General features: G+C 34.1%; 1 protein-coding gene across 15 annotated transcripts in view; it reads right to left on the bottom strand.

The window, feature by feature from the left end:
- GRIA2 (glutamate ionotropic receptor AMPA type subunit 2) overlaps positions 1 to 18,198 on the bottom strand; it is a 156,846-nt gene that overhangs the window by 126,732 nt on the left and 11,916 nt on the right. Inside the window, exon 2 of one of the 15 annotated variants that reach the window (XM_087437491.1) lies at positions 814 to 998. The exons of the other annotated variants lie outside the window; for them this stretch is intronic. The gene's annotated coding sequence lies outside the window, so the exon portion shown is untranslated. The remainder of the gene's footprint in view (positions 1 to 813; positions 999 to 18,198) is intronic. 15 annotated transcript variants of the gene reach the window in all.

The following is an 18,198-nucleotide window of genomic DNA, read 5'->3' on the forward strand; positions in this document are numbered from 1 at the left end:
GGTTCACTAAGTTAAGCAGATCTTCCCAATATTAATACATCTCATTATACAATATCAAAATTTTGTATTCCTTAATATTACCACTTACCTTATCTGAGAAGTCTTTAACTATTGGGAAGGTGGCAAACTCACAGTGATAGGTATAAGTTTTCTAAAAATCTATTTTTAACTTAAAAGCTTGAATATTGTAATTGGCACCAAAAACTGTCAGCTGTTTTCCTTAAAGTGACAGACTGACTTTGTTCTTTTCCAAAAACTGTTGGCGAAATAACCAAGTCTAAATAACCCCGGTTTGTCAGTTATTCCTTCAGGTAAAAAGGTGGTCTTTGAAATAAATGAACAAATAACCAAGGGCTTCACGCATACTTTTCATTTTGTTTCACAAAATACAAAAAGATGTCTACTTAAAGATTGAAATTCAATAAAATCAACAATTTTTACTGCCTTATTGTAGACATTCTTGAGCAAAACTCTTTTTTTTTTTTTTTTTGGTGAGTGTGTAACAGTGATGAATACAATGGCTACTCAGTACGGTTTGGTACCACTGCCTTGGTTCATTTTAATGGACGCTTCTGTACCATCAGCACAAAGTCAACAAAGTGGAAAGAGAAACAATGTCTTGGTATTATTATAAAAATAATTTTGATTTCGTGGACCCCCTTATAGGGTCTCAAGAATCCTTGGGATCCTCAGATGACACTTTGAGAATCATTTAACTAGAACATAAGTCTTCTGGCCTAATGGTACTACTGATTATATCAATCTTAAAATGAATGAATGAATGAATATCAATTTTCCACTGAATTTCCATACCTACTGTTACATGAAGCAAAAAATCATCTTAGAAAATGGACATTTTATTGTAGTAGTCTCTGCTGTTAGCAGTATCATTGGAAGAGCATTCATCTCTGCTTGTTCTTCTTTATTAGAAAGATATGGATCTTCATTGGCTTCGCAATCCATTCATAATGTCAACATTAATAGTGGGCGTCAGCAGGCTGTCAGTACCAAGAAAAATGAAGTAAAATTAAGAAGGAAAAAAAAAGTACCACAAGAATAAAATAATTCCTAAGGTGAAGTTTTTAACTGAACAAAAGCCAATGAAATAGCTTTATAAGTGAACAAATGAGTGAATGAATGGACTGCAAGAAATTTTCTAAAGAAAAAAAAAAATACTAGCTAAGAGTCCATATTTTTATTCTGCTCCTCCCAGGATACTAGTATGATATTATTCTCCTATAATAAACCACTCTGTCAGAAAATATTTTTAAAGGCTTTAAACATTTTTGAGACATTTTTCATAGCATGCCTCTTTTCTATGATTCTCCATATCTCTTGGTACAATGACATGAGTTTGGTGCTCTCTCCTAGGGGTTACTGCATTCCTTCATTTAATGTGACATTTTTAAGTATAAACTTGAAGATTTATAAGGTTTTTTGATAGGTGTCATGATGCATCAAATCTAGGCAATTTAGGAAATTAGGTTTCTGTTTCTCTTTCTAAGGTTATACTCCTTTATACTCTTCATCCTCTAAAAAAAGGTGAAAGGAAGAAGATTTAGGGATGAGACAGAAACATAGAGAAGAAGAAGAAAAGCAAATGTACCTGGATAGTGGGAAGCACTCCCTCTCATTACTTTCTGGTAACTGTGCTATGTCCTAAGATGTCCTTGGGATCATGAATTATGTGAGGTGAGGAGGATTTGTACCTTGGGAATAAATTAAGAAGATTGTGGTTTTTGTAAAAGGATGTGGGAAAGGTGTTTTTACTATATATCATGGTTATCATGTCTTTTTCATTACTTGTTATTTTTCCTGGGGAGCAAGAGGGCTTTCTTCATTTAATGGTAGCTTTTAACTTGGGAGTGGAGCTATTTATGTCATTTTTATATTTTTATCACCTTTGCCTTCTATATAGATTGTATCTTGCGAACATTAGAAGGAACTGGGCCACTGAAATCTTCAAAGCTGGATTTGGTCCAATTTTAGAATGAATAAGACGGAAGGGTCTCTAGATATTTATTTAATATATGCATTGCCCGGGTGAGAAAGAAAGACTCACCATTATAAACCGATTTCTTCGATTGTGAAAATTGAGCCTGCTCCCAGTATCACCCTAGGATGCAATAATTAATCTCCCTGCACCTCAGTGATGGGATAGAGCACAGTCTGATAGTCTCTTTCCTAAGCCCTTACTCTAAGGTACAGTAATTTGCTTTAAATTCAGATGTATATCAACTCAATAAGATTCTTCAGCAAGTAAAACATTAGTAACATAGGGCTTCAGGCTTCTAATTTTACTTTCCATGGAACAATACCTTTCCTCAAGGATTACAATATTGAAGCAGTTAATCTTGCGTCTTGATCTTAAAGATTGGAGCTTTCAATATCTATCATCAAAAAGGGAGCCATTCTCCTTGGATTTGTGGGATGCAATGATTCTTGACAGTCCCATAATCACTAATTCCAATTTAAGGAGTGGCTGCATAATGGTAGCTTTAAAAATATTTGCAGATCACAACAGTCAGTTCTTTGCAATATAAGCAGTTGATAATCATTTTTACTAGAGTAATGGCCCCAGTACATGCCCATTGCTCGACCACAAGGCACAGAAACCATAAATATTCTTCACAATAAAGACACAATGACAGTAGGTCTTTTTTTTTTTTTTTTAAGTTATCTATTTATTTACTTTGTGAGGAAAATCAGCCCTGAACTAACATCCATGCCAATCCTCCTCTTTTTTGCTGAGGAAGACTGGCCCTGAGCTAACTAACATCCCTGCCCATCTTCCTCCACTTTATGTGGGAGGCTGCCTCAGCATGGCCTGACAAGCGGTGCGTCAGTGCGCCTGGGATCCGAACTCAGGCCGCCAGCAGCAGAGCGCGTGCACTTAACCACTACGCCAGGGCCCAGCCCCGACAGTAGGTCTTAACACCAACATAGTGGTTCTCTTTCAAGATTTCTACTTCCTCCAAATGAAGACAATGTGACAGACGTTTCTATTAACTATTAATGAGTAATTATATGCTTAGCATCTACAATTGGCTCAGCTCTGCACTTGCGCTCCACCATATGCAATGCAAGTATAAAGCACATGCTATTCTTAAAGAAATTGCAGTCTGGTGAGGAACAGATGATATCTAACAAATAACAGCCATCATTCACTGAATATCTTCTACATCCCAGCACTCTGCCAGACACCTGACTTCAGAGTCAGAAGTTCTAGGTACAAATCTTGGCTCTTTCTGTAAATAGCGATGTTAACCTTAACTAAATTACCTCGTCTTTCCGAGATTAACTTCTCCAGATTTCAAAATAATTAAATAAATGACCCTAAATGTCTTCCAGCTCTGATGAGTCTGTAATTTCACGCAATGACTAAAATAGTTTGGAAGTTCTAAAGACACTGGGACAGTGAGGATTAAAATTCTCCAGACAGGCTTCATAACGGATGAGAGCTTCGAGTTTGTGTCCACGGATGTATCTAAGTTCTTTTTCTTATGATAGAAAAGAGGAAGTTTTCCGCCCAGCTTTATTGAAGTATGATTGACAAGTAAAAATGGTATATATTTAGGTTGTACTAAGCTCTAGAATAGTCACAGGCGAGTTTGAAGGCACTCCATTTAGGAAGTGCACAGAGACTTTAAAACGACTTTGGAGGTTCAGAAAGTCTCTCCCTAGACTGCAGACCCCTTGAGGGCAGTTTCTTATCCATAAGCAGAATGTCTGGCACATAGGAGGTACTGAAAATATTTGTGGAAGAAAGGGGAAAAAAGGACAATACTAAGGCAGAGACTGTAATATCCAGAGAGAATATAATGTTAAGAGAGGACTTTACAAACTAGGCAAAGTTTATGTTTGATACAATAACAAATGATTTCCCAGTGAGGGTAATAAAGACAAAGATGAGGCATCTCTGTCTTGTAATCCAGAGTCAAATCCTAATAGCTTCCTCCAGATAAGAGTAAATGCAGTCTGCACGATGACTCCACTTCTGCCTCTGCCTACTTTATTAACTCTGCTCTCTGTAATCCGCCTCTTGCACATACCCCTGCCTGTGCCCTTGTTCTGAAACTTGAAATTCCCTTTAAATCAGAACTGTACTTGTGTCTGCATTTTGGTTGGACACCTCTGATCTCAGCTTTCTCCCCAGGGCTCACAAGAACCGCAAGTGCCCCGCCTCCCTCAAATAACTGCAGCCAGGAGCCAAGCTTGCACACTCCTCCAACTGACCTGCTCACCTTCCTGGCCCAGGTCCCGGTCAGGACTAACGTGACAAGTCCTGTTGTGTGATTATATATGTGCCTGCACAGTCAAAAATAGCCATTGCTTCGACCTCATCTCATACCCTTCACTGAATACCTTCTCCATGCTAGGGGTGTTTCTGGGCACCTTACTAACTTAAGAGTCACAAGTTATGATCATAACCTCTTTTTTTCTACTCCCACAATTACACAAAATACAAGGGTATTTCCCAGTTTCATTAACCACAATGATCTACACTTTCTAAGTCCATGTACTACATTTATTTAGGGACTGACATTATTCCATTTTCAAATCTTTAGTGTGTTTGTCCTTTTTCTCCTAGTATATTTATAACATGCTGGGCGAAGATGATTCTGCGTTTGTTTCTTCAGAGAGCCTGGCACAAAGGCATGGGAAATACACCTGGAAAGTACTTGCTGCTTATGGAAAGGCACAGCGTGCTCAGCCAGTGCAATAGAGACTCGCCTGATGAATCCCAAGTCTTACAGACTTTCATCTTTATCTAGATGAGACAAAATAAAAGCAATAGCCAAGAAAAATATTCCTATATACTAGTGATAGAAAATGAAATAAATCATACTTAATATAATTGCAAATTATAATTGTAAAAATTTTGACCACTAGTTATAAGACGAAAATAGAAATCCAAAATGAAAATAGAGAGAAAATTAAAAGTTAAAATTTAAACTTAATATGTTGTTCTATGAGAGTCTGAGAACATGTTTCCTAAAACACTTAAGGGAACCATGAAGATTAAAAATAATAACCATTCAATATTTCTGAGAAGAAAAGTCAGCCTTAAGGCCAAAAGTGAAAATCTCTACAAAACTACAAAAAGATAGCATATCAACTATAGATAATAATCTTAATTTCAATATTTGATATTATAGAGTTCATAAGAAGATATGCAGCTCAAAGCCACTTAGAAGAGTAAACCCAGGGTAGGTTCCAAAGCGAATTTGTAAAAAGCAAACCAAACTCCATGAACCTGATTTCCATTCTACAGTTTATGTTTGAAGAGAGTGATATTACTAGTAAAGTATGATGCTGAAGTAGAGGTAGCCTGATTATATCATAAAAATTGTTTATTAAAAACAGGGTAAAGTTGAGCAAACATATTTCATATATGAATACATGTATTAATTTCATTTAATACACATAAAGAAATAAAATACACTCAGGAAGAAAACTGCACTGAACACTTTCTATATACGTAGTATGTTATCAATTATTTTTATAAAGACAGTATCATATTATTCAAATTTCACAAATAAAATAATTGAAGCCAAGAAAGTTTAACTAGTCTGTCCAATATCACATAGCTAACAAGTTGCAGAGTTAGGATTCCTACTAAATACAAGAATAATAAAGGAAAAAATAAAAAACAAACAAAAAAGATCAGTAAGCATCATAGACTACCTGTTGAATGTATGTTATCAATACGATGGAGTTATTTCAAAACTGAATGTAATATTGGAATGCATTCAATACAAAATGACAAATTATCTTGAATATAAATCGCTACTATTATCAAAATTAGCTAGAAATTATTATTACACCTAGTAGGCCTCAATTCTTTCTTTTTAACAAAACAAAACTGGAATGAGGTCATATATGATGAGAAAAATAAACCATAAAATAAACTCATGTGCTGTGAGAAGTCTGAGAGCAAAGTTCCCTACATAGAAAATAAATGATTGGTTTATTTACTGCCTTCAGGTATATGAAGTCCTATCCTGCTGAGGAAGCAGAGACCTTTTTGTCTCTTTCTCAGAGAGTTGATTAAAAGAAAGGATATTTACATTACCGCAGGATAAAATTCAGTTAGACACAACTTCTTGAAAAGAAGAGTTATTTTGTGATTAAATAGACTATCAAGAGAGGTGTTGAAATCTTTTTTCCCTAGAAAGCATCCCCAAAAGCTAACAATTTATTGCCTTTACTATTTAGCATGGCATCCAACCTGGGGTTCTGAGGTCCTGATATTCTATCATTGGATTTCATTTCACCTATCACGTTTCTAGTAATACAACGAAGCCTCTTAATCTTTCAGTTTTACAAAGTTATTGGGTTTTAACAGTTTCCCCCAAGGAAAATCTGTTCTTAAGCCATTCAGAAAGCATAAATATCCTAATGGGGCATAAAGGAGACGATCCAAGGGGCTGTCTTAGGTTGGACTCTATTCTTTTGAATGACATGTAACTCCAAGTCTATTATTACTCAGGTAAAGAGAAAGGGAAAGCAGAGTGTTTTTTCACAAGGCAAGCAGCGTTCATTCCATGGACGGAGATTGAACCTGGCAGCATAAACAAACCCTGAAGTATAGTATAGGATGCCACCTTAATTATTAACTGGAAATAAAAACAACAGTTGAGTTTGGGGAGTACAGTGAGAATCACAGCTTCCCTACAGGGCCTGGTGTACTCAAAACAGTAATGTCACTCATACCTGCTACTGCTTTGTATAGGAAAATACTCATCCCATTGACTGTGATGCTTGTTTTTGTCCATTAGACAAATAAATCAGGCAAAATATAAACTTTTAGAAAATTGACAATCCTTCTGGTATTATGTGTTTTTAAGTAGCTATTTTTTCAACCAAAGAAGATCATGTTTTGGCCAAGGAAATGAGGACAGATCAGAAGATGAGCAAATTATATCTCACATTTCTCTCCACTCTGGTATTCAGAATGGAGACTATTCCTGTAGCCAATGATATGGCTATAAGGGAGGACCTCATTCATCCTCACAACTAGCAACTAACTCTTCTCTCAGCCTGTGGAGCTAAAGGGGGAATTGGTGACCCCCAGGCCAGCCCATAATCTCCTGATCCTCACAATAAACAAGTTTGAAAGTCAAAAATGACAGACGCACTGTTCAGAAAATAGTTTTAGCACCAAGTAAGGAACAAACTTGGAAGATCCTTTAACTATAGTTAAAACTTAACTATAGTTTCAGCAGCTTCATTTATAAAGGGTAATTTACAACACAACAGACCTTAAGTCCCTGTAAGCCTAAAAGCTGTTGCCTAAGACATTTCTAGGGAGCTGTTTATACTGAACTGGTGCCTCCCCACAAAAAAAAGACAAATCCAAGTCCAGTCAAATGAAGATAATTTTGTCATCCTAAAATGACTTTGTGAATATGGAAACAGTATTTGCTTCTTGCTGCTGAATATTTTTGCTAACGTTTGCTCTGATGAAGCTAAAGTAGTTAGAGGGTTAAGATCTTTTTATTGCTTATTGTTTACCCTCCAGTCTGAGATTTATGTGAATATTGCATATGCATAAATTAAAACGTGCGCTGCTTACCATGGCTACAAAGAACTGTGTGCTTTGCCTCCTGCTGATCTCTCTAGCTTCTTTTGCCTATTCTCCTGCCCTCTTACCATGCTGCAACCACACTGGCTTTCTTCCTGAAAGTAATCACAAGACTTTTCTAGTTGAGGCCCTTTGTACTTGCTGTTCCCTTGTTGAATGAGGCCATTCAAAGGATGTGACCGCTGATTGAGCTGTGAGCTGGACCTGAGCAATTAGAGGCTCCTTACCACCTCCCCTATTCTTTGAAGGTAGCTTCTGCCCACCCTTCCCACAGAGAAGCCCTTCAAGGACACAGCCTTGACAGTCATTAGGCTGATTCTTGTCTGCCTGGTCTCAGCTCAGATCTCACCTCCTCCACGAGATACCTAACATAGTTTTTCATCTAGTTCCTCCATGATATCTGCCTACTGATTTCCTTTAAAACACATATCCCAACCTATAAGTGTCTCCTTTCTGTTTGTTATCACTCACCCCATTCTAATGCTGGCTCCATGAGGACATACACCTTACCAGTCTTTCTTCCCACTATCCTTAGTGCTTAGAACAATCCCTCGCAGGAGAAGGAATGATACCTAGATTCTGTTAAGTCCACGTAAAGCCTATATCCATTCTAACAACAGCCAAATGATGTGCACATTATTGATGTCCATAGATACACACAATGGCCATCTGCACTTATCTTTTCCTTATCTTCTTTGTCTCTTTGACCTTCCTAGTGAGAAGACTAGCAAAACACAAGTGGAAAAAACCTAGGATAACACAATTCACAAAAATTATTGCTTTGACACCTCAAAGGAACTGAACGCCCTTCAGTGCTTTAGACTTTTCTTATTTAGGGGACATTTATTAAATAAAGAAAAATAAAATAAAATGCTTTGTCCTTCAGCTGTGCCATCATGAACTTGAATTTGTAGGAATAAGCACTTTCTTTTCCCTTCAACTCCTTACGCAGAGTTAAAAGAAATGTCAGTTTCTTATCCTTTCAAATCCAAGGTGCTTTATCAGCAGAGGTAATTATGATCATTTCAAAGCAAGGTGAAATCCTTTAAATTCTATCAGACTACTAAGATAAATAGAAAGCTGTTTGAATTGCCAAAACTGGCTCAAATCAAACACAGTCAATTCTCATTAGCAGATTTTGTATTTGCAAATTCACCTGCTCACTTAAATCACCCAAACCAATACTTGCTGCATTTTTACAGTCACTCACAGACGTGCAGAGCAGTTGCCCAGCACACATGTTGCCCAGATGAGGTCGAACAAGGCAACACTGCCTTCTTGTTTCCATTCTCATACTGTAAAGAAGTGTCCTTTTCGCAATTTATTTAGTGCTAAGTTTTTTGCATTTTTGTGCTTTTGTTAGTGATTTTGCTGTTAAAAATGGCCCCCAAGCATAGTGCTGAAGTTCTGTCTAGTGTTCCTAAGGCAAGAAGGCTGTGATGTGTCCTACAGAGAAAATACCTGTGTTAGATATGCTTCGTTGAGGCACGAGTTAGAGTGCTGCTGGCGCTGAATTCCGTGTTAGTGAATCAACAATATATATTAAATAAGGTGTCTGAATCAGAAACACACATAAAACAAAGTTATGTATTGATCAGTTGATGAAAATGTGGTGACCAGAGGTTCACAGGACCCTAATGCTATATTCTCTCAGGAGCAATGGTTCAGGATTTGCTAATTCAATGTTCACAGCGATTTTATAGAACATAACTACTGTGAATAATGAGAATCAACTGTAGATACTTTTTCTGGAAGAAGTGGTAAACTCTTCTGAAGAGTTATATGAGACTAGTAATCTCACCAGTACTTCCATCATCAGAAAGCATACAAATCAATCCTCCTGAATTTCATCAGAAAAAAAAATACGATTTAGGGACCTGCATTTTCCCCCAGCCAGTAATGTATCATTCGTGTGGTTACCTCTTTAGCTGTGTTTTCATTTCCTGAAGCTAGGATCATCTCCATTATTGACAAGGAAAAGGGTAAGGAGAAGTTGACAATAAAAAATAAAATCCTTAAATCTCCAGTGCTCTGTTTCTTCTATCAAATACTTACTATTTCTTTCTATTAGGTACCCCTATTTGATCATTAGCAGTGTATCTGGTAAAACATAGGTGAAGCCTTAACCTGACTGCTTTTGAGAGTTAAGATCCTAGAAATGAAGCTTATCGTGATCTTCACATTCAAAATTAAAAAGCCATATGCTTAAGAAGAAATATCAGACAGATATAAAACATTCAACTCTGTTGCCAAATAAAGACTCTCCCAAAAGAATGAGATGCAAAGGTGAAAACTGCAAATACATCATTTTATAGCACTGCTGCAGAGAGGAAAGAAAAACAACCTATAACCAAATACAAGACAGAGAACAACCAAGATGAAACAAGAATCAGTAACATGCAACACACAAACCAAATATCTCTTAGCATTCACGTCATCGCTCACATTTTCCTGCCCATCTGTTTCCCTCATTCTCATGTTCAATCTTTGCTTTTTGTACTGCTTTTATCATCACTTAGAAATGTGTTTCTCTTATCCCAATGATTCTCTATAGTTTCCAAAATTCCACAAAAGCTGTATTTTTAAATAGCCATGCAATGAATAGAAAGGGAAAAAGCAAATATTTGGTTAAGTATTATTTAGGTATAACTGTCCAAGACAATCTCAGAATTGGTTAGTGTTCTGTATAGCCAAACAAATACTACGTAATTTATTTTAATTACATTAGTAAAAATAATATTTAAAAGTATAGTATCACAAAGAAATTTGATGTATGGCCTACTTTCAAATGTTTATGTTACACTAAGCAAAATCTAAATAAGATCAAAAGTCAGCTAAACAGCTACCCAGAAAGAAATAATAAAGAAAAGAGAAGGGCAAATCCCTTAAGTAAGAACACTTAACAATTTCCCAGATCTTAAAGAAGAATTTGTTTTCAAATTGAATACTGAGTACGATGGGGAAAAAAAAGTCCATCTATGCACATCACTGTGAAATTTTAGGAGATCAAAGATAAAGAAGATTCTGAAAGTTGCCAAAAAGGAAATAATAAATTCACAAAGGAACAACAGACTTTGCAACATGTGATGATAGAAAATAAGTGTGTAATTTCTTCCAAGTTCTAAGGAAATCTGATTTTCATCCTAGAAATCAATATCCAGCAAAGTCTTATGTATCTATATCTTTCTACCTATATATGTCTCTATCTATCTAAAGAGAGAGAAAATGAAGTTTTATTATTTTAAGAAAATTGTTTTAAAATAATTTATTATAAGTGATAAAGAAAAATAGATTTAAAGCATATGAAGAAATAAGCCAAGAATTAGCAAAATATATGACCAACCACAAGAGGACAGTGCCATCTCAGGATGTCAGTGGTACAGGGGGCTCAGAAGCAAGCCAGTCTAGATTGCATAAGGAGGAGGGAAGGAAGTCTTTGGAAAGACTATAGAATTCATGAACTACATATATGATAGTAACAGCCTACAAATATATTAAAGTCACATAATGCAAGAGCAAATTTGGGAATTTCAAATATCCAGGAAATAAAAAAAAAATGTAAAAGAGGAAACACAATCATAGCATTGTAGTAGGCTCTCCAATGAAAAATAGTCAAATAGCTATATATAATTATGTAAATAATACTTATTGATTTTCAGCTTCTAGAATAAACCTATATATAAAGTATATGTACGTAAAACCAACTACAAATACAGAGTAGAATGTAAATGTTCTCAATCTTGACTCAAAAATGTTATTAACTCAAAAGATAGGCAGTTAACTCATCTATAACTGTTGAAATAATAAACATGGTTTCAAGTTATAATGAAAAGCAATAGAAAAAATATACAATTAATGATATAATTATGTTATTAATCTAGAGTTAACCACTAGAAGAATGAAAGAAATGGCTGAAAGTGGTCATCTCTAGGGAGAGAGGCTAGAGATATTAAGGACAGGCAGAGGCAAGTTGTTTTCCATTCTGTCTTTCTATGTTATTAGAAGTTTTAAACATGTGCCGATATATCGGAGAGGAAAAATTCCAAAAACAAACATCTTTGAAACTATACTTAAAAAAAATAATTCCACACAACATTGAAAGGAAAAATAATAAACTAGGACAAAAAATTAAATTGGTTTTGATTGGCAAAGGGGTCATATCTGTTGTAGACATTACCAATATTCACCAATACACAGTTCTCCTATTCTAGATGCAAGGACGATTAGTCTCCACTCCCTTGAAGTTGGGCACGGCCATGTGAATAGTTCTAAACAATGAAATGGAAGTTGAAGTGGCATGGTCCTCATCCTGACCGAAGCATTTAATTGCTGGATGTGCAACTCCAGCACATCCATCTTCACCAGCCACAGTGATCTTGGATAAATAACTCAAGCAATTCAATGGGAAAAAAATCCCAAGGTGTCAATGAAAATTGGGCAAAAGATTGTAATAAACAATGTGTGAAAGACGAAACATAAATGCATAATAGACGGAAAAATTATTTTATAGAACAAAAAGGATTTTTTAGCTATCAAACATATAAGAACTTTTAAAAGTAATACCAATGATGCTGAGGGTCTGCGGGATTAGAGTTTTCATAGACTGCTGATAAGATTATAAATTAGTATGAATTTCCTTAGTGTTAATCACTGAACTAACTGCTTCATGGCCTTTGATCCAGTAGTAATACTTCGGTCATCAGGAATGTGGAAAAATACATATGCAGGATATTCATTTGCAGCAATATTTTATAATGGATAAAAAGATTCGAATAAAATCGGTAAAAATAGGAGACGGTTAATTAAATTATGGGGATTAATATTATGAGGCTATGAAAATTAAGTTTACAGATGGCTTTATTGCCTCCAAAAATGTTTCAGGTATGACATTAAGTAAAAAGCACTGGAAAAGAATACCTGTCAATATTAACAAGTGATTATGTCTTGGGTAAAGTTGGTGATGATTTTTATTTTCTTTTGTTTCCAAATTTTCTACCTTAATATATTACTTTTATAATTAGAAAAAAATTCTAATCAGAGCTTCAGAAAGTTTTTATATTAATTTTGGAGGAATATTTAAATACACATGTCCTGAATTAGATTCACCTCAGAAACTTTACAATGTACAAAGGCCTTGAAAAAACTAAGAAATAAATAAAAAGGAACAGAAATAGAGACAAATATGATTAAAGAGTGCTTTAAAATCTGAATTGGCCCAAGAAAATTAAAAGTAAATGGAAAGCTAATTCAAACTTTGAGGTTTTAAATCAAAACAAAAAATTATTATGATATATTAATATCCATTTAGACACAAGTGAAAGTATGGCAAAAGAAAAGCAGACGTAATCCTTTGAAAGACAATAGGGTCTGTGCTGCGTGGGCTCTTTTTGAAAAATCTCTCTCCCTAGTCTACCTTCATCCTGCTCCACTATGACAACAGAACTGCATTATAAACCCCTGTTAGTAGTCCATCATATATCTTTCATAGAGTGGCATCGAGTGGCTTTTTCTTACTCACTTTCCTCTGTCTTTACGAGCGGCATAAGAAATAAGACTAAGTCAATGTTTGTAAAATATTTAATTTTTTAAAAAAGTATTAGCATAAAAAAATTACTAACACTGCAGTTCTGCTGATGTAAAATTTTTATTTTCACCCAGGTAAAATGTTTCTATTCATCACAAGATATATTAAAACATAAACAGATGACTAGAGTCTTGAAGAAATTGAATGAAATACATTTTATAAAATCATTATCTTGAAAGTTAAAATCTTTCCATTTTAACGATCATGGAAAAGCAATATATTAGAAAACACACTTCAGGGCCACATTAAGTTCAAAATTCCACAAAACATAGTGGTTAAAGATTTATAAATTTCCCTCATGTTTGGCCAAAAATACACAGTGCATGTCATACACTATAAAGCACACTAAAAGCATTTATTGATGCAAGTAACGTTTTACTATTTTATTTAGTATTCCAATTTAAATAAGATTTATAACATAAATGGTTTGATATTTGGCTTTAGGGAGACAACACAATAGATTTTTAAGATGAATCGAGGATGAAATATATATTAGTTAATAAAACCGTGAGTATCTGAGTTCCTTTACTTTTCTTTATTGCATATGGATTACGGTCTTTAGTTTTAATATTCTATTTGTGAACACATATAGATTGTTACACTGAATTAACTTCAAGGTGATATTCAAAAACCAAGTCATAAAATCATAACCTATTACTTAAACCTTGATATAGGTTAAGAAATACACAAAACTAGCAGTGCATTTCAGTGATATTAGCACTGTGACGCAAGCCAAAAAGCATAACAAAATCCTTTATTTATCCCTCTGGGCTCAGTTAATGTTCAGAATCTGACATCCCCTTTTATTGATCTGAGACCCCAGTGACACAAAAGCACAATTTATAAGAAGAGCACTGCTCAGGAAACAAGCATCTTGTCTAACTTTTGTTCCTTTGCCTGTAATAGAGTTTTCATCTTGTTTATTTCATTTTCTGGGTAAATCCTCTGTTTGTTTTTATCTCCCTGAGGAACAATTTACTCAAGAAGAAAATCTGATGGCATTTCAAATCAATGAGGAAAAAATGGATTTGTTTATATATGTTGTGACAATTAGCTAACCTTATGAAGGAAAAAAATAAAGCTGCACCCCTACTTTATGTATCCCAAATAAATCCAGATGAGTCAAAGATTTATTCTGAAGCATGAAAGCAAAATAGGATGGATATTAAATAAAAGGATGGGCAGGGTTTTTGTCTTTAAATAATCTGGAGTGAGAAAAGTCTGTCTGAGTAAGGCACAAAAATCCGGGAGCAATAAAATAATTTTAAATTCGACGAAACAAAATTTAAGAATATACGTATTTCCTAAAATTTATGAACTGAGATCATAATATTAAAAAATCAAGAACAGGTTAAAAGGAAAACAAAAATCTGGGTAAAATAGCTGCAACATATTACGAAGTATGTGGTGCTTTAATGTTTGTATCGATAAGTAATGGACAGACCCACAACCCAATAGAACACCGGCAAAGCTATGAATAGGTGCATGAGCACGCATGCACACATGCGCACACGCACACAGAAATGAAAATAATGTGTTAAGAAACATTTAACATCAAAACTTATCATTGTAAATTTAAGTAATGAAATACCAATGGCAAAGCCTTAAAAAGTTGAATATTGTACACTACTAGTGAGAGTAGGTGGAAATAGGCACACTCATACACTCTAGGAAGGACTGTAAATTGAAAATAAATGTATACAAATTGATACACCCTTTTTGAATATTTAGAAAAATTTTAAACGCAAACACCTTTTGACTCGGTTATCCCACTTATAGGAATCTATTCTGCAAACTCATCTGCGCGCATCATTAAAATAGAGAGGAAAAGTTGGAAATAGTCATCAACAAAAGAGAGGCTAAATAACAACAGAATACCATGTAATAACTACAAAGAAAGAGGAAACTCTCCATGCAAATAAAAGAAGTGCTCCGATTTATGTTCAGTCAGAAAGAATCAAGATACAAAAAGAACAGTGTGTTTATTATACTAGCATTTCTGTAAAGCATTGAGGAAGATTATCTGAGAGAAGTGGAATTGGGGGAGAAAAAGACATAATATTTATTATACCCCCTTTCGTAGTGTTTTAAAAATTATCAGATGCGTGAGTTATTTTCATTATAATTTTTAAACATCAAAATATAAAGATCTTAAGAATCTAAATTTTAAATTTTGTGTGTTTTAAGTTTAAATCACCCACAATACTAACATACTATTGTTAACAAATATTTCAACTCTTTTATATATTTTTTCTGTATGTTAAAACTGAATCGATTTTTTCAGATAATCATGATTTTCTATCTGAAATTTTCAAACTGCTATAATAATCAAAGTTTAGATTACATACAATATATGAAATCTATTTTAACATTACAAGAGAACTAGCAAAGTATTAGTGTCTTTTAGATTATTCAAAATAAATATATGCATCAACTTTTAATATTTTATAAAAAGTATTATTGTAAAACTTGCAACTTGTTTCTTCAATAAGAAGCTAAAATAGTATTTATAATAATTAAATAATATAGTCCACATCAAATTGATTTATATAAAGACCACCCAGCAATTTTTATAGTTTATGCCAGTTCAAACTGAACTGAAGAGTTTTTGGCAGAGAAACAAAATAATGCAAAATAAAATATAAATTATCTCCAAATTTGATTCAAAAATTAAAATTGTCTTTGAAAGATCTGCAATTCACATTACTGTTAATATCACTAGTTCCTCATTTGGCCACCTGGTTTTCCAACAATATATTCTAAACTAGAATATAAGACAATGATTGTTCAGTGTCCATCAAGACCTTTTTTATATTTTCTTTAAAATTTTTGGAATTATCATTTCTGCTCTTAAGATACTCTGATTCAAATCTAGTTCCAAGGTATAAGATATTTCTAAACCATCTAGAAACAATGACTACGCTACACATTCTAACATAATAAGAAAATCATCTACCTGACCTAGCTTAACTACTTCTACTTTTGCCATTAAAAAAAAAAAAAAAAGATTTTGCACACATGAATAATTTCTAATCAGAAATCTTATCTTGTTCTTTGTCACCTCAGACATTACCAAAGGGACTGGCATAGAACAAGTATCTAGTAGAAGTTTGAGGGAAGAGGTAAAGAAAGAAGAAAATCTTGTGATAAGTTTGTGATGCATACAAACGACATAGACATAAGTATCTTGAAGATAAGTATTGACTTTGATCCAATGTATTCTACCTCAGGCCCAAATCCAAAGTCATCAATATGACTTTATCTTGTAAACATATGGATTTGCTTTAAAAGAGTAATTTTGACCCACGTTCTTACTACACGACATTAAAGAGTTGAGAGGCTGCTGTTAACTGTAATATGAGGTAGCATCAGAATAACGAAAGTTAATACGGAATGAGGTAGTGAATAGTTTATAAACTAAGAAGAAATGTAACCCATTTGCAGGACTTCCTTATTTTTGCTCATTATCAGTGGTTACGTCCCCTCAAAAAGTATCTCTCCATTCTCCAAAGGAAGTATTCTCCGGACAAGTAATAATTTGAAAAATTTTCAAACCTTCGAGCAGAATACAAACAGGCAAAAAAACACGCTGAGGAAGGAAGTCGTGAAGAAGACAACAATGGGTCAACCAACCAGCAACAAGATGCAGACAACTGGTCCACAGAGAAGTCACAACGAACCTCTCCCATGTTTCCTGTCACCCTATTCATGGGAAATATCTACCATCATTTTTATTTGCACAAATATCTTAATGGTGGAAGTGGTAACTGAACAGTATCAGATCTTCACACTTAATGCCAACCAGACATTAAATAACATTAAATAACATTAAATAAACATTATTTAACTTATGCTTGATTTTCAGTTCTTACTGTTTATCTGTTGAATTGTAGGGAGAGGGTTTGTGGATGAAGAATACGCTAAAATTCTTATAAAATATGCATATTTACCAGTTTTCTAAAAATGCTAAATCAAAACCCTAGTCTCTAGTATTAGCTTGAATGGTTGTACTATAGAAGCTTATTAATTGGAAAATTTCATAGAGAGCTATATTAGCTCTCCTTAGCTGTCTTTATAAAAGCATGAAGCTAAGTAATATGTGACTAATATGTACTTAGGGGCATTGGAATCACTGAAATTAGGAACATTAATCACTATATTATATTGAGCAACTCATATCATTTAAATCTGACAATTACATTATGAGGCAGGTATTATAATGACCCCTATTTTACAGGGGAGGAAACAGGATTAGAAAGTTTAACTGATATATACAAAGCCACACAACTGGTAAATGTTGGGGCCATAATTTCAAACCCTGTCTGCTCATTTTAATATACTAGCTGCTTCACCACGCGAGACTGAGAAAAGGCTCTGGCTGAAAAATAGCAGTAGACTTGTTTTCTAGGCGAGAGTTCCACAAATTTACAGTAGCTTAGAACAATTCACTTAAATTTCTTTTTTCTCATCTAAAAATGGGTATAATAATAATTCCATCTATCCTATAAACTGTACAGAGCTACAGTGAAGACCAAACTGATATGAAAGTGTTTTGAAAAGTTAAAAGTTATACATAAATATAAAGCTATCAAATATATAAGCTTTTCTATTTTATTCTCCTCCATTGCTCTAAGCAACCTGTTTGGTTCACATTAAGTGGCTGAGATACAGGGAAGAAGGGAATATTTGGATCATTTATGACAAACCAATCAAGGCATTTATTTTCTCATAAACCCCCAATAATATTATCAGGCATGATGAGGAAATAGTCTCATCTTACAAAGATAAAAAACATGCTTTATATCACAAAGCTACTAATCATATTCCAACTCATATTTGCCTCATTCCAAAGCCTGTGTTCTCTTGACTGCCTTTCATTTAAATAAATATAATTTAATTAATTAAGTGAAATAAAACATTAGGAATCTATAATATGCTCAGTTAGACAATGTGTTGAGATATCTTAATTATGTGCTTGAAAGATCTACCAGGGATAAAAGAGTTCCACATTGTTCAACATCCTAAA

This window comes from Ceratotherium simum, chromosome 12 (genome assembly GCF_057802395.1).
Source record: "Ceratotherium simum simum isolate JZ-2026a chromosome 12, ASM5780239v1, whole genome shotgun sequence".
NCBI classification, from domain to species: Eukaryota; Metazoa; Chordata; class Mammalia; order Perissodactyla; family Rhinocerotidae; genus Ceratotherium; species Ceratotherium simum.